Here is a 12,132-nt window from a genome sequence, read left to right on the forward strand (position 1 = left end):
CCTCTCTCGCACGGGGAGGGCAAAGCGGAAGTGCCGGAGGTGGCGCGGTTCCGGCCCAGACTTTCAAATTAAAAGCATTTACAATATTATTAAAGGTTGTATAGAAGATTTTCCAATGAAAGAGTAATGCAGCGACTGTTTTTCAAATGTTGCGCTTCGCTCCTCTTCCCCTTCTCTTCTTCTTTCAGCGACGCCATAAACTGACTTTCTTTTGCGGCGAACTGGTTGTTGATTCTTCTCTGCAGTTACAACAAACTTTGTGCAAACTGAGAGGAAGCTACAGTTCGAAAAAGACGCTATAGAACCGCTGTTTTGGTTGAGTAAACAGCATCAGTGCGTGAGAGGCGAACGTAAACCACGTAATCCCAGTGCGCCGGCAAGTCAGTGGCGCTAGAAACGTAGGGAGTTTGATTGACAACCCAACAACCAATAGATAAAGAGGTAGCCTTGTTATCTATTGGCTGATGTTTATCTGCCCCCACCACGTCCACAGCTGATAGATTTTCATCTTTTTTTTTTTTTTGTCATCGTAATTACAAGGCTGCTGCATCTCTATAATTCTATTTTGAACTTTCATCGACAATTTGAAACAAAAAAAAAATCCTATATACAACCTTTAAAGGGATAGTTCAGGATTTTTGACATGAATCTGTATGTCATCCCCGTCAGCAGTGTCGTGCATCCACACTGACTTTACCTCCGAAAGCGTCCGGTGAACCGAGATCCTGGCCGGTTTTGGTGATGAGGAAAGTAGTTCGGCAAGTTGCCTGGGGACATTCTAATAAAGCGTTTTTCTTCTCAAAACAATATGTGTTAAAAAGAGTGATACATTTGCACCACAAAACTTCCGTCCTCTAAAACGTCAGACCTCATAACCACTTGCGCTCCGCTACCTGTTTCACTTTGTTAACTGCTCGGAATGTTAGCAACAACATGTCTGATTACGACACCGATGATGAAGAAATTGATTTTAGCACAGAGGCAATGGGAGATCTTTTTGAACCCGAATATACGTCTGTTACAGGAAAACAGTGAAATTTGTGCGGAGATACAGACAGATTTTTGTTGTTACAGCCCGGAAAATCACAAGTTCGCACCATTTTTTAGATATATAGTTATGTATCTTATACAAGCTTATATACCTATCACGCTAGCTCTGACATTAGCTCTCTCGCGTCGCGGCGGTCACCGGTCTGAACAAGTAAACACTGCCGAACAGCTGAAGAAAATGATTGATCCGTGCGCGGCTGTCACCTGGCGGCGTGATATGTACGGAGAGAAAATAGCGCCAAGTGATTATGAGGTCTGACTTTTTAGAGGACGGAGGTTTTGTGGTGCAAATGTATCACTCTTTTTAACACATATTGTTTTGAGAAGAAAAAAGCTTTATTAGAATGTCCCCAGCCAACTTGCCGAACTACTTTCCTCAGCACCAAAACCGGCCAGGATCTCGGCTCACCGGACGCTTTCGGAGGTAAAGTCAGTGTGGATGCACCACACTGCTGACGGGGATGACATACAGATTCATGTCAAAAAACCTGAACCATCCATTTACGGTTTACGTGCAAAAAAAAAAGCTGAAAAATACGGTGACCAGACGTTCCTATTTACCCTGGGACAGTCCCAGTTTTAAGCCCTGTGCCTCTTGTCCCAGCAGATTTATACAAAACCACTGATTTGTTCTAGTTTTATACAAGAAATGTCCCACGTGTCCCTATTTTTGACCAGTCTGATCCCTGCCAATAGTAAAGAAAGGCATAGATTGTAATTTGCTTAAGTGAAATACAAAAAAGCAGCTTAAAAATTAACAAAACACACAAGAAAATGTCATGAATGGTCTCTGCATAATAATTTTCCTTAATTTCGTTTCACAATTTTATTATTACCAACCACCAAAAAACAGGGGATGTCACAGTTTTTTTTGTTTTTTTTGTTTTTTTGTTTTTTTAAATTCTGGTCACCCTAGTGAAGAAGCAAATATCTTTTCTTTTCTTTCTTTTAATTTATTTTATTTTTTGTTTATTTTATTTTATTGATTTTATTTTATTCTTTATTTTATTTATTTATTTTTTAAATGTAGTTTTAAATTTAATTTAATTTTATTTTTTATTTGATTTTATTGATTTTTTTTATTAGATTTTTTTTATTTAGTTCAATTTATTTATTTATTTATTATATTTATTTATTTCATTTATTTTATTTTATTTTTTGTATTGGTTTTATTTTCTTTTTTGTTTTTTCTCTTTCCTCTTTTTCTTAGATTTTTTTCCCCTTTGTTTTATTTATTTATGTATTTATTGTCCATTCATGAACAACAGCACAAAGTAGGACACAGTTGAGAATGTACCAGAGTATTGCAAATTGTCGATGTATTGCCTGTAGCTCGGCCGATGATGTACGTCCATTCATTTGGGATTAGGACAGACACCAAATCACTGGCTTTATGACGTCATGTGGCTCAGTGCCCGAGCTGCAGCACATATGCAAACTAACTGTCCTTCCCCAGCACATTTCTGTATTTAGCAAACTTGTAGAGCAGGAATTGTAAATATAGGAGTGCACCAATAGGCCTTTGTGTGTATTAGTGAGCCCCAAAAAAGACTCTACGTAATAAAAGACCTTTATTTTTTTATCCTGTGTGCCTTAAGTGATCTTATTGCACGTTAAATAAGTTACATGATTTGATTCTTATTGTGTCATTTTACTACAAAAGTCTGACATATGGTTTACACTGAATGTCTATAATATAAAGAAACTTCATTTGGATTTACGGGACCTTTTGTGCTAAACTTAATTATTTCTGAAGCCCTACTCACCGTCCAGGGCCAGTAAAACTTGCTGTGACAAACTGGCATTTGATAACAAAAACAGAAACTACAGAAATTTTGTTACTTTTCTTTGTTATTTTTATTGTTCTTTTTGTTTATTTGTACGTTTTCTTTGTGTTTTGGTGTTTGTTATTAATTTTTCCCAGTTCTGCAGCATGTAAACTGCAATTTAAAACAAAACTTTGTCGTAATGGGCTTTTATTTTGAAGGGCCCATTTTAATTTCTAAGCATAAATTAAGGTAACTTGATGCTGCTGTCCCGACGTATATTTACTTGACATCAGTTCAGTAGATTTCTTTCGGTATGTTATCTTGAATATTTTTATTTTATTTATTTATTTATTTTTGTATCAGCGAATAATGCGTATTAAAATATTTTGTTCTTCACCTCAAAATCAGTCTCGCTAAAAAAAGAAAACGAAACTGCCTTTGGAAACGTGTTGAAGACGCCACATCCCGCACGCGCTAGTGAACAGCGACATCTAGCGGCGAGAGGCGGTTTTGCTTTTATGACTTGTTAAAAATGGACCAAGGACATTCTGGAACATCATGCTACTCTCCGTCTCAGAACAGAGGTGGGCCCGGGCCTTCAAATATTAATGCAAAGGTTTGTCGCATTGCAAAGCTCGTGTAATTTCCGCACAGCGCACACGAGCTAAATTATGCAAGTTATACGCCACAATTCATCGTCTGTATAAAATAAATCAGCACATTTTCTTTCTTGCTGTGTTAACAACATTTGTGGGGACCCCTGCGATGCTTCTGAGGCCCCCGAGTGGTCCCCGGATTATACTTTTTTATTTATTTTATTTATTTTTTAAGTCCTGTTTTAGCAGGTTACTTTAAAATGAATCATATTTGTGTCTATCAAGTAAAAGAGGCTTCTTCTGTTCTGCGATCTGCACTTTATTGTTAATATTGATTGATTATTTTATGTCAAACATGCAGAACAAAAAGAGATGTCTGCTTTTTTCAGTTTACATGTCTTATAAGAAGTGTTGGGAAGGTGACTTTTAAAATGTTTTCCCCTAAAGATTACAGATCACATGCTCCAGAATGTAGTTTGTAACGTAATCCATTAAATTACTTAAAGTGAGTAACGTAATCTGAATACTTTGGATTACTTGATTATTGACTTGAAAGACGAGGATATCGTAACGTAAGATGTTTTGTCTGCTAAAAGAAAATAAAAAACCCAGTCTTTACTAAACCGTATTAAATATATTATTGATAGAAGACGAGGAGACACGTCCGCCCAGCATGGTTTAATCCTGGTTTAGCCATGGTTTAGACCTGTTTTTAGACCTGGTTTAAATCTAGTTTAGACCTGGTTTTAGTCCTGGTTTAGTCCTGATTTAGTCCTGGTTTTAGACCTGTTTTAGACCTGGTTTAGATCTAGTTTAGATCTAGTTTAGACCTGGTTTAGTTTCCGGCAATGAGAGGAATTACCGAAAAAAAAAAAAAAGTTGGATATAGCCCAATATGTTAAAACAGGAAAATACCGCCGTGTAATCCATGTATTTCAATAAAGTAACTGTAATCCAATTACTACTCACTGGAAACAGTAACTGTAACTGAATACAGTTACTCATAATTTGTACTCTGATTACGTAACTCCGGTACATGTAATCTGTTACTCCCCAACACTGGTTATAAGTAAGTAAGAAAGTAAGTAAGCCTTTATTTATACAGCACTTTCCACAGATAAAAATCACTAAGTGTTTTACAAAGTGCAATAAACAATAGAAACAAGAACAGGAACTACAAAGTCAACTGTCTAAAAAGTCATGTCTTGAGCTGTTTTTTTTAAAGTGTCTATAGAGTCTGCCTCACGTAGAACCAGGGGCAGGACATCCCGTAATTTAGGAGCCACAGCCTGAAAGCTCACATCACCCCGAGTTTTAAATCGGGTCTTTGGGACCAACAAGAGGCCCTGACCAGAGGACCGGAGGGTGTGACCTGAGCTGTAGCGTCGCAATAAGTCAATGATGTACTGGAGCGCCAGTCCATGTAAAGCTCTGTGAATTAAAACCAAGATTTTAAAATCAACACGGACCTTAACAGGAGCCAGTGCAGTGAAGATAAAATTGGTGGAATGTGTGTTCGCCTGTTTGCTCCTACAGGCTAATAAAAGAAATGAAATTAAAAAGCGAACACGCATTTTAATTAATTAGAGACATTTTTTCAGCTTTTGCCAGAATAAGAGTTTCAGCAAGTTTTCAGCAAGTCATTTTTGATACAAGAAAAGCACTGCAGAAGGGATTTTAGTCTGTCCATCTCTCATTTTTGAAAAAAACAATACAGTTGTTTGTCGTCAACGTACAAATGATACGAAACATTCTTGAAACAATTCACAGTTTGTCCAAATGGAAAAATGTACATCAGAAAAAGAAGTGGCCCCAGGATTGACCCTTGCGGGACACCACAGGTCAAGGGTGACACTTCAGACATGACATTACTGATCGAAACAGAAAAGGATGTACCACTCAAATAAAACGAAAACCAATCTTGATTATAACAAATTTACACGTCTTTTAACAAATATTATTACTTATAAAAGAGAAGAAAATACACTGCTTGCTCGAAAGGGAATGAGAATAAATAAAAATACTAATTTACTCTCACCTCCAGTCAATATAACCAATGCCTACTTATACTTTTATTGTCTTTTTAAATGCATTTTTGACTTATGGACGCTTTATGTTCTTATATTTACATAATGTGGCGTAATGATGTTATTCAAGTCTGTTTAACTGTGTAACTACTGACATGTGAGTCTTGCATGTATGTGGGAGTTTCTGTTTACACAGCAGCATTAACACCAGATATAATTCCGGGGCGTGCGCTACTGATTATAATACACTCTTCTCTCCTCTTTTCTCGACAGGTCTTTTCTTTCTCTCTCTCTTCCCTTGTGGTGCTTTTTAATTATTTTTTTCTTTGTTATGTTGTAAACTGTTCTTAGAGAGACTTAGACAAGCTTTATTCATCCACAAGTAAGATTATTTGGACACAGCAGCTCACACATCACAATATAATACAATAACAAAGAGTAAAAAATATAAAAGGAAATGCTAATAATAATTTTAAATAAGTATCATCAAAATATAATAGAAAAATAAGTAATATAAACAAGAGGTCATAAGGAAAAAATGGGGGAAAAAGCTGAATCTTGAGAGTCGTACAAACCACTATTCTTCTCCAAAATTCTTCGCAAAAATAAAGTACATAGTTTGACATTTATGATTTGTTGTTTTGTCACTTTATTTTACACAGCAGTGAGGACACAAGGGCATCATCTGGGTGTGTGTTACTGATTATAAAACACTCTTCTGTCCTCGTTTCAGCTCCAGAACATCCAGAACTCTGCAGCTCGGGGCCTGACTCGAAGTCTCTCCGCCAAAGTCCATCTCTGACATGTTAGACTGCGTTCAGACTGCAGCCTGAAGTGACCCAAATCCGATTTTTTGGCCCCTATGTTCCTGTATCTGATCTTTTAATGACTGAACGACACAGATCTGATTTTTTTCAAATGTGACCCAGGACACTTGGATATGTGCTCCTGAAACTGATACATATCTGATCTTTTGACATGTGACTTCAGTCTGAACGGCCAAAGTGCATTCATCCACCTACACGTCATCAACAAGACACAAACGTCACTATTCTGAGCTGAAGTAGGCGAAAATTGTTAATGAACTCCGCGTCACTGAAGTGAAGCACATCACCACTCACCACTCTTGGCTCCGTCTCCACATCCACACGTTCCTTTCAACGGACGTCGCTGCCGCTGTCCCACAAAACACCACGACCAAAAACCTCGTCCTTCTCCTTCTCAATCTCCTCCTTAAAACAAGTAAGTTGTTCATGTTCTGGCTCCGGTACGAGAGGAACTTTAAAATCTCCAGGTGCTCGATGCTGCGTCCATGTTTGGACAACTTCTGTAAACACAGAGACGCTCGCTGCGGTTGACGTCGTCGTGTCTCCAGTGTCACATGTGGGACACTTTTGGGCCGTTTAATGTTCACACTGGAGTCACATACAAGTCACATTTAATTGGAAATGTGAACGACCTCGAAAAAACATCGGATTTCACAAAAAAATCGGAATTGAGCGTTAAGTCCTGCAGTCTGAACGTAGCCTTAGTGTCACATGAACCATCTCGCACTCAGAGGAGCTCAGGGACTGACCTCCTGTTAGTGTCGCGAGTCAGGACTGAACAAGGAGAGTCAGAGTTTTAGATTCACGCAGCTAAAACCTGGAACAGTCTGAAGATGTGAGACAGACTCGACTTTGACTTTGTTTAAATCCAGACTCAAAATGGTTCTGTTTAGCTGCATATGACAGAAAGGTTTTCATTCCGCACTCTTCTTCTCTCTAATTTAATATCTCTCTCTCTCTTTCTTTAAATTTGTGATGATTATTTATGTTTCGATTTGTTTTATGGTGATTTTAATGTGTTTCTTATTCTGTAAAGCACTTTGAATTACTTAGTGTACGAACTGTGCTGTACAAATAAACTTGCCTTGTGTTTTAAAAGAAATGAAATTAAAAAGTGAACACGCATTTTAATTAATTAGAGACTTTTTTAAATTTTTTGCCAGAATAAGAGTTTCAGCAAGTTTTCAGCAAGTCATTTTTGATACAAGAAAAGCTCTGCAGAAGGGATTTTAGTCTGTCCATCTCTGATTCTTTAAAAAAAACAATACAGTTGTTTGTCGTCAACGTACAAATGATATGAAACATTCTTGAAACAAAACTGGAAAAATGTACATCAAAAAAAGAAATGGCCCCAGGATTGACCCTTGCGGGACACCACAGGTCAAGGGTGACACTTCAGACATGACATTACTGATCGAAACAGAAAAGGATGTACCACTCAAATAAAACAAAAACCAATCCCACTGATTATAACAAATGTACAGTGTTGTGGAGTAACAGATTACATGTACCGGAGTTATGTAATTATGAGTAACTGTATTCAGTTACAGTTACTGTTTCAGTGAGTGGTAATTGGATTACAGTTACTTGGTTGAAATAAATAAATTACACAGCGGTATTTTACTGTTTTCACATTTTGGGCTAAATCCCTTTTTAATTTTTTTCAGTAATTTCTCTCATTGCCGGACACTAAACCAGGTCTAAACCAGGTCTAAAACCAGGACTAATCCAGGACTAAAGCAAGACTAAAACCAGAACTAAACCAGGTCTAAACCAGGTCTAAACCAAGACTAAACCAGGTCTAATCCAAGACTAAACCAGGTCTAATCCAAGACTAAACCAGGTCTAAACCAGGTCTAAACCAGGTCTAAACCAGGACTAAAACCAGGTCTAAACCAGGACTAAAACCAGGTCTAAACCAGGACTAAAACCAGGTCTAAACCAAGTCTAAACCAGATCTAAACCAGGTCTAATCCAAGACTAAACCAGGTCTAAACCAGGTCTAAACCAGGACTAAAACCAGGTCTAAACCAGGTCTAAACCAAGACTAAACCAGGACTAAAACCAGGTCTAAACCAGGTCTAAACCAAGACTAAACCAGGACTAAAACCAGGTCTAAACCAGGACTAAAACCAGGTCTAAACCAGGTCTAAACCAGGTCTAAACCAGGACTAAAACCAGGTCTAAACCAGATCTAAACCAGATCTAAACCAGGTCTAAACCAGGACTAAAACCAGGTCTAAACCAGGTCTAAACCAAGACTAAACCAGGACTAAAACCAGGTCTAAACCAGGACTAAAACCAGTTCTAAACCAGGTCTAAACCAGGACTAAAACCAGGTCTAAACCAGGACTAAAACCAGGTAAAACCAGGTCTAAACCAGGACTAAAACCAGGTCTAAACCAGGACTAAAACCAGGTCTAAACCAGGACTAAACCAGGTCTAAACCAGGTCTAAAACCAGGTCTAAACCAGGTCTAAACCAGGACTAAAACCTAAAACCAGGTCTAAACCAGGTCTAAACCAGGACTAAAACCAGGTCTAAACCAGGTCTAAACCAGGTCTAAACCAGGTCTAAACCCAGGTCCAAACCAGGACTAAAACAGGTCTAAACCCAGGTCCAAACCAGGACTAAAACAGGATTTAACAGGACTAAATCCTGCTGCGCAGACGTGTCTCCTCGTTTTCTATCAATAATATTTTTAATTTGGTTAAATAAAGTCTGGGCTTTTCATTTTCTTTTAGCAGATAAAACATCTTAGGTTATGATTTCCTCGTCTTTTCTTCTCTACAGCAAATTAAGTAATCCAAAGTATTCAGATTACATTACTCATTTTAAGTAATTTAATGGATTACGTTACGTGTGTGTAATCTGTAATCTGTAGGGGAATACATTTTAAAGTCACCTTCCCAACACTGCTGATTTGTTGTTTTGTTGCTGTTTTGCAGGTCTTTCCTTCTCTCTCTCCTCCCTTGTGATCCTGTTATTTATTTATTTATTCTTTGTTTATATTGGAAATGGGAGCTGAATCTTGAGAGTCGTACACTATTCTTCTCCAGTATTGATGCAAAAATAAAGTATATAGTTTGACATTTATGATTTGTTGCTGTGTCACTTTACACCAGTGAGTAATCCTGTTATACACTCCTCTCTTCTCTTTTCTGCTATTGTAAACTGTGTTCGAGAGAGAAATGGGAAAAAATTGAATCTCGAGGATCGTACAAACCATTATTCTTCTCCAGTATTGATACAAAAATAAAGTACATAGTTTGACATTAGCGATTTGTTATTTTGTCACTTTATTTTACACAGCAGTGAGTTCATCAGATGTGATCCTGTTTTACACTCTTCTCTTCTCTCTCTCCTCATCTGTGATCCTGTGGAAATAAATATTTTTATAGTGTAAACAGTGTTCGAGGGAGGAGAAGGGAAAAATGTTATGCGGCGTAACAATGGAGGGACCCAAAAAAATGGACTGCAGACCGGTTCACAAAAATGAAAAAGGAGAATTTATTTTACAATTGGTAGAATGTGAGCAGGGGCAGGGCAGGAGCAGGGCAGGAGCAGGGCAGTAGAGGTGAGATCGGGCCTAAAAAATCCAGCCCGACCCGACCCGGCCCGCGGGTATTAAAACCCGACCTGGCCCGAGCCCGACCAATTAACTTGATTTGCAGGCCCGAGCCCGAAGCAAACCCGAAATGTCATATTTTATTTGTGAGGACTCGGGAGGAGGAGCAGTGCTCAGCGTCGAGGTGCCAGTCTTTTTGCTCTCGTATGAAAGCAAAGCGCCACATTGACGTCATTCAGCGAAGCCAACGCAAGTTTCTGTAACATTTTCAACAATCAATTTGAAGCTTTTCCACACCTCACTCTTACCGGTGCGTGTTTGTCTTTTCAGTTCTCCTGCCTTTAGTTTAACTTCTTGCTCCTCCATATTGGGGACACCAGGTCAAAATAGATGCAGACTTGCGGAGGGGAAGATTATTAAATTAAGAGGGGGCGTTCACGTGCGGATCCTGTTTAGTAGTTAAATAGCAATTACATTACATTACTTCTCTGTTTTATCCAAATTATTAATTTTATAACAAGTATTCCTTAGTTTAGTATCCACACATCGTTTTAGTATACATTTTATAAACATATATTTATTTGAAAAAAAGTCAGCGAGAGAGAAGCCCGACCTGAAGTAATGATTGACATTTTAGGCGGTCGGGTCGGGCTTGGGCTCGGTCTTAAGATCTTACCTCTACAGGGCAGGAGCAGGGCAGGATCACTGGAGAACAGAGAGGGCAGGTAAGTAAAATGTCGAGGCAAAAGGGTAAATGGCACAAAACTCGAGATTGAGGAGCCAAGAGGTTCACCGTGAGTTGGTTGAAAACAAATCTGGCAGAGTCTCGCAGGTGAGCAGGTCTCAAGTGGTTGGCTCTTGAATCAGAGGTCCAGGAGACTCCGCCCACACACACACACACACACACAGGGGAACAGAGGGAGGGGAGCAACAGCCATGACAAAAAAGTGCTGAATCTCGAGAGTCGTACAAACAACTACTCTTCTCCTAACCAGGTTGGCGCCACCTAGTGTCTCCACTCAATTTCATTTCTCTCCAGGTCAGGAGTCAGAATACACTAGACGGTTTTGCAAGAACCCCGGGAGTTGTAGACCGCGCACCGGCCAATCAGAGAAGAGCTGTGAAGCCATGACGTCAAACTCGTCGCGTCTGTCTGTGTCCCTTTTGTGGAACAGCACAACAGTAAAACAAAGTGTCGAGATGGATGTAGACGAAGACAGACATTCTGTGTTCCCGAGATCGAGGATTTAAAGCGGAAACAAAGAGAATGTTTGGTGAATTTTATCAACTGGAAAGACGTTATTGTCCTTCTTCCTACGGGATTTGGTGCATTACATACGTCACGACCAAATAGCAGGGACTGGTTAAATTAAAAAAGTACCCGTCTACCGTCGAGCGAATGAATCCTAATGCTGCGAGGTCACACGGTTTCCACGAAGTGACACCGTCTGATGAATCGGGCTGTTCTTCTCCAGCATTAAAGGTTGTATGGAGGATTTTTTTTTTAGTTTCAAATTGTCAGTGAAAGTTTAAAATACCCTTACAGACATGCAACAGCCTTGTAATTATGATGACCAAAAAAAAAAAGAATGAAAATCTATCAACTGTGGACGTAGTGAGGCCAGAGAAACATCAGCCAATAGATAATGAGACCACCTCTTTATCTATTGGCTGTTAGGTTGTCAGTCAAACTCCCTACGTTTCTAGTGTAACTGACTCATCGGCGTGCGGGGATTACGTGGTTTATGCAGCGGTTCTTGGAGGCTTTTTCAAACTGTCGCTTCCTCACAATTCGCACAAAGTTTGTTGCGATGGTGGACGAGAATCCACGACCAGTTCGCCGCAAAAGACAGTTTTGAGGTCACTGAAAGAAGAAGAGAAGGGGAAAAGGAGCGAAGCCAAACTGAGGTGCTTCTTGGAGATTCCTTCCAGCGATGGCGCGACTGAAGCCGACGAGGAGTCTAAAAACTGACGCATCAGTCGCTAAATTACTTCTAGACAGGTCACTTCAACAGTAATTCTGAACGCGCACTGGCTGTAAACAAGCGTGATTTCTGGAGTCAGGAGGCGGGAGGAGTTGTTTCTACTGAGGAGCTGTGGAGGAGGAAGGTGGTGTCATGCATGAACAACATCTGAATAGGGAGCGTCGCTGTATTTCTCTTCCCTTAAAAAATCCTCTATACAACCTTTAATGCAAAAATAATGCATAGTTTGACATTTATGATTTGTTGAAAGAACAAAAATGTGGCTGTTTGCTGCAGGTGTTCCAATCAGTAGGAGCAACTAGAGGGCGCT

This window comes from Boleophthalmus pectinirostris, unplaced genomic scaffold (assembly GCF_026225935.1).
Source record: "Boleophthalmus pectinirostris isolate CB_2022bp ecotype Guang Dong unplaced genomic scaffold, ASM2622593v1 HiC_scaffold_18, whole genome shotgun sequence".
Lineage (NCBI taxonomy): Eukaryota > Metazoa > Chordata > Actinopteri > Gobiiformes > Gobiidae > Boleophthalmus > Boleophthalmus pectinirostris.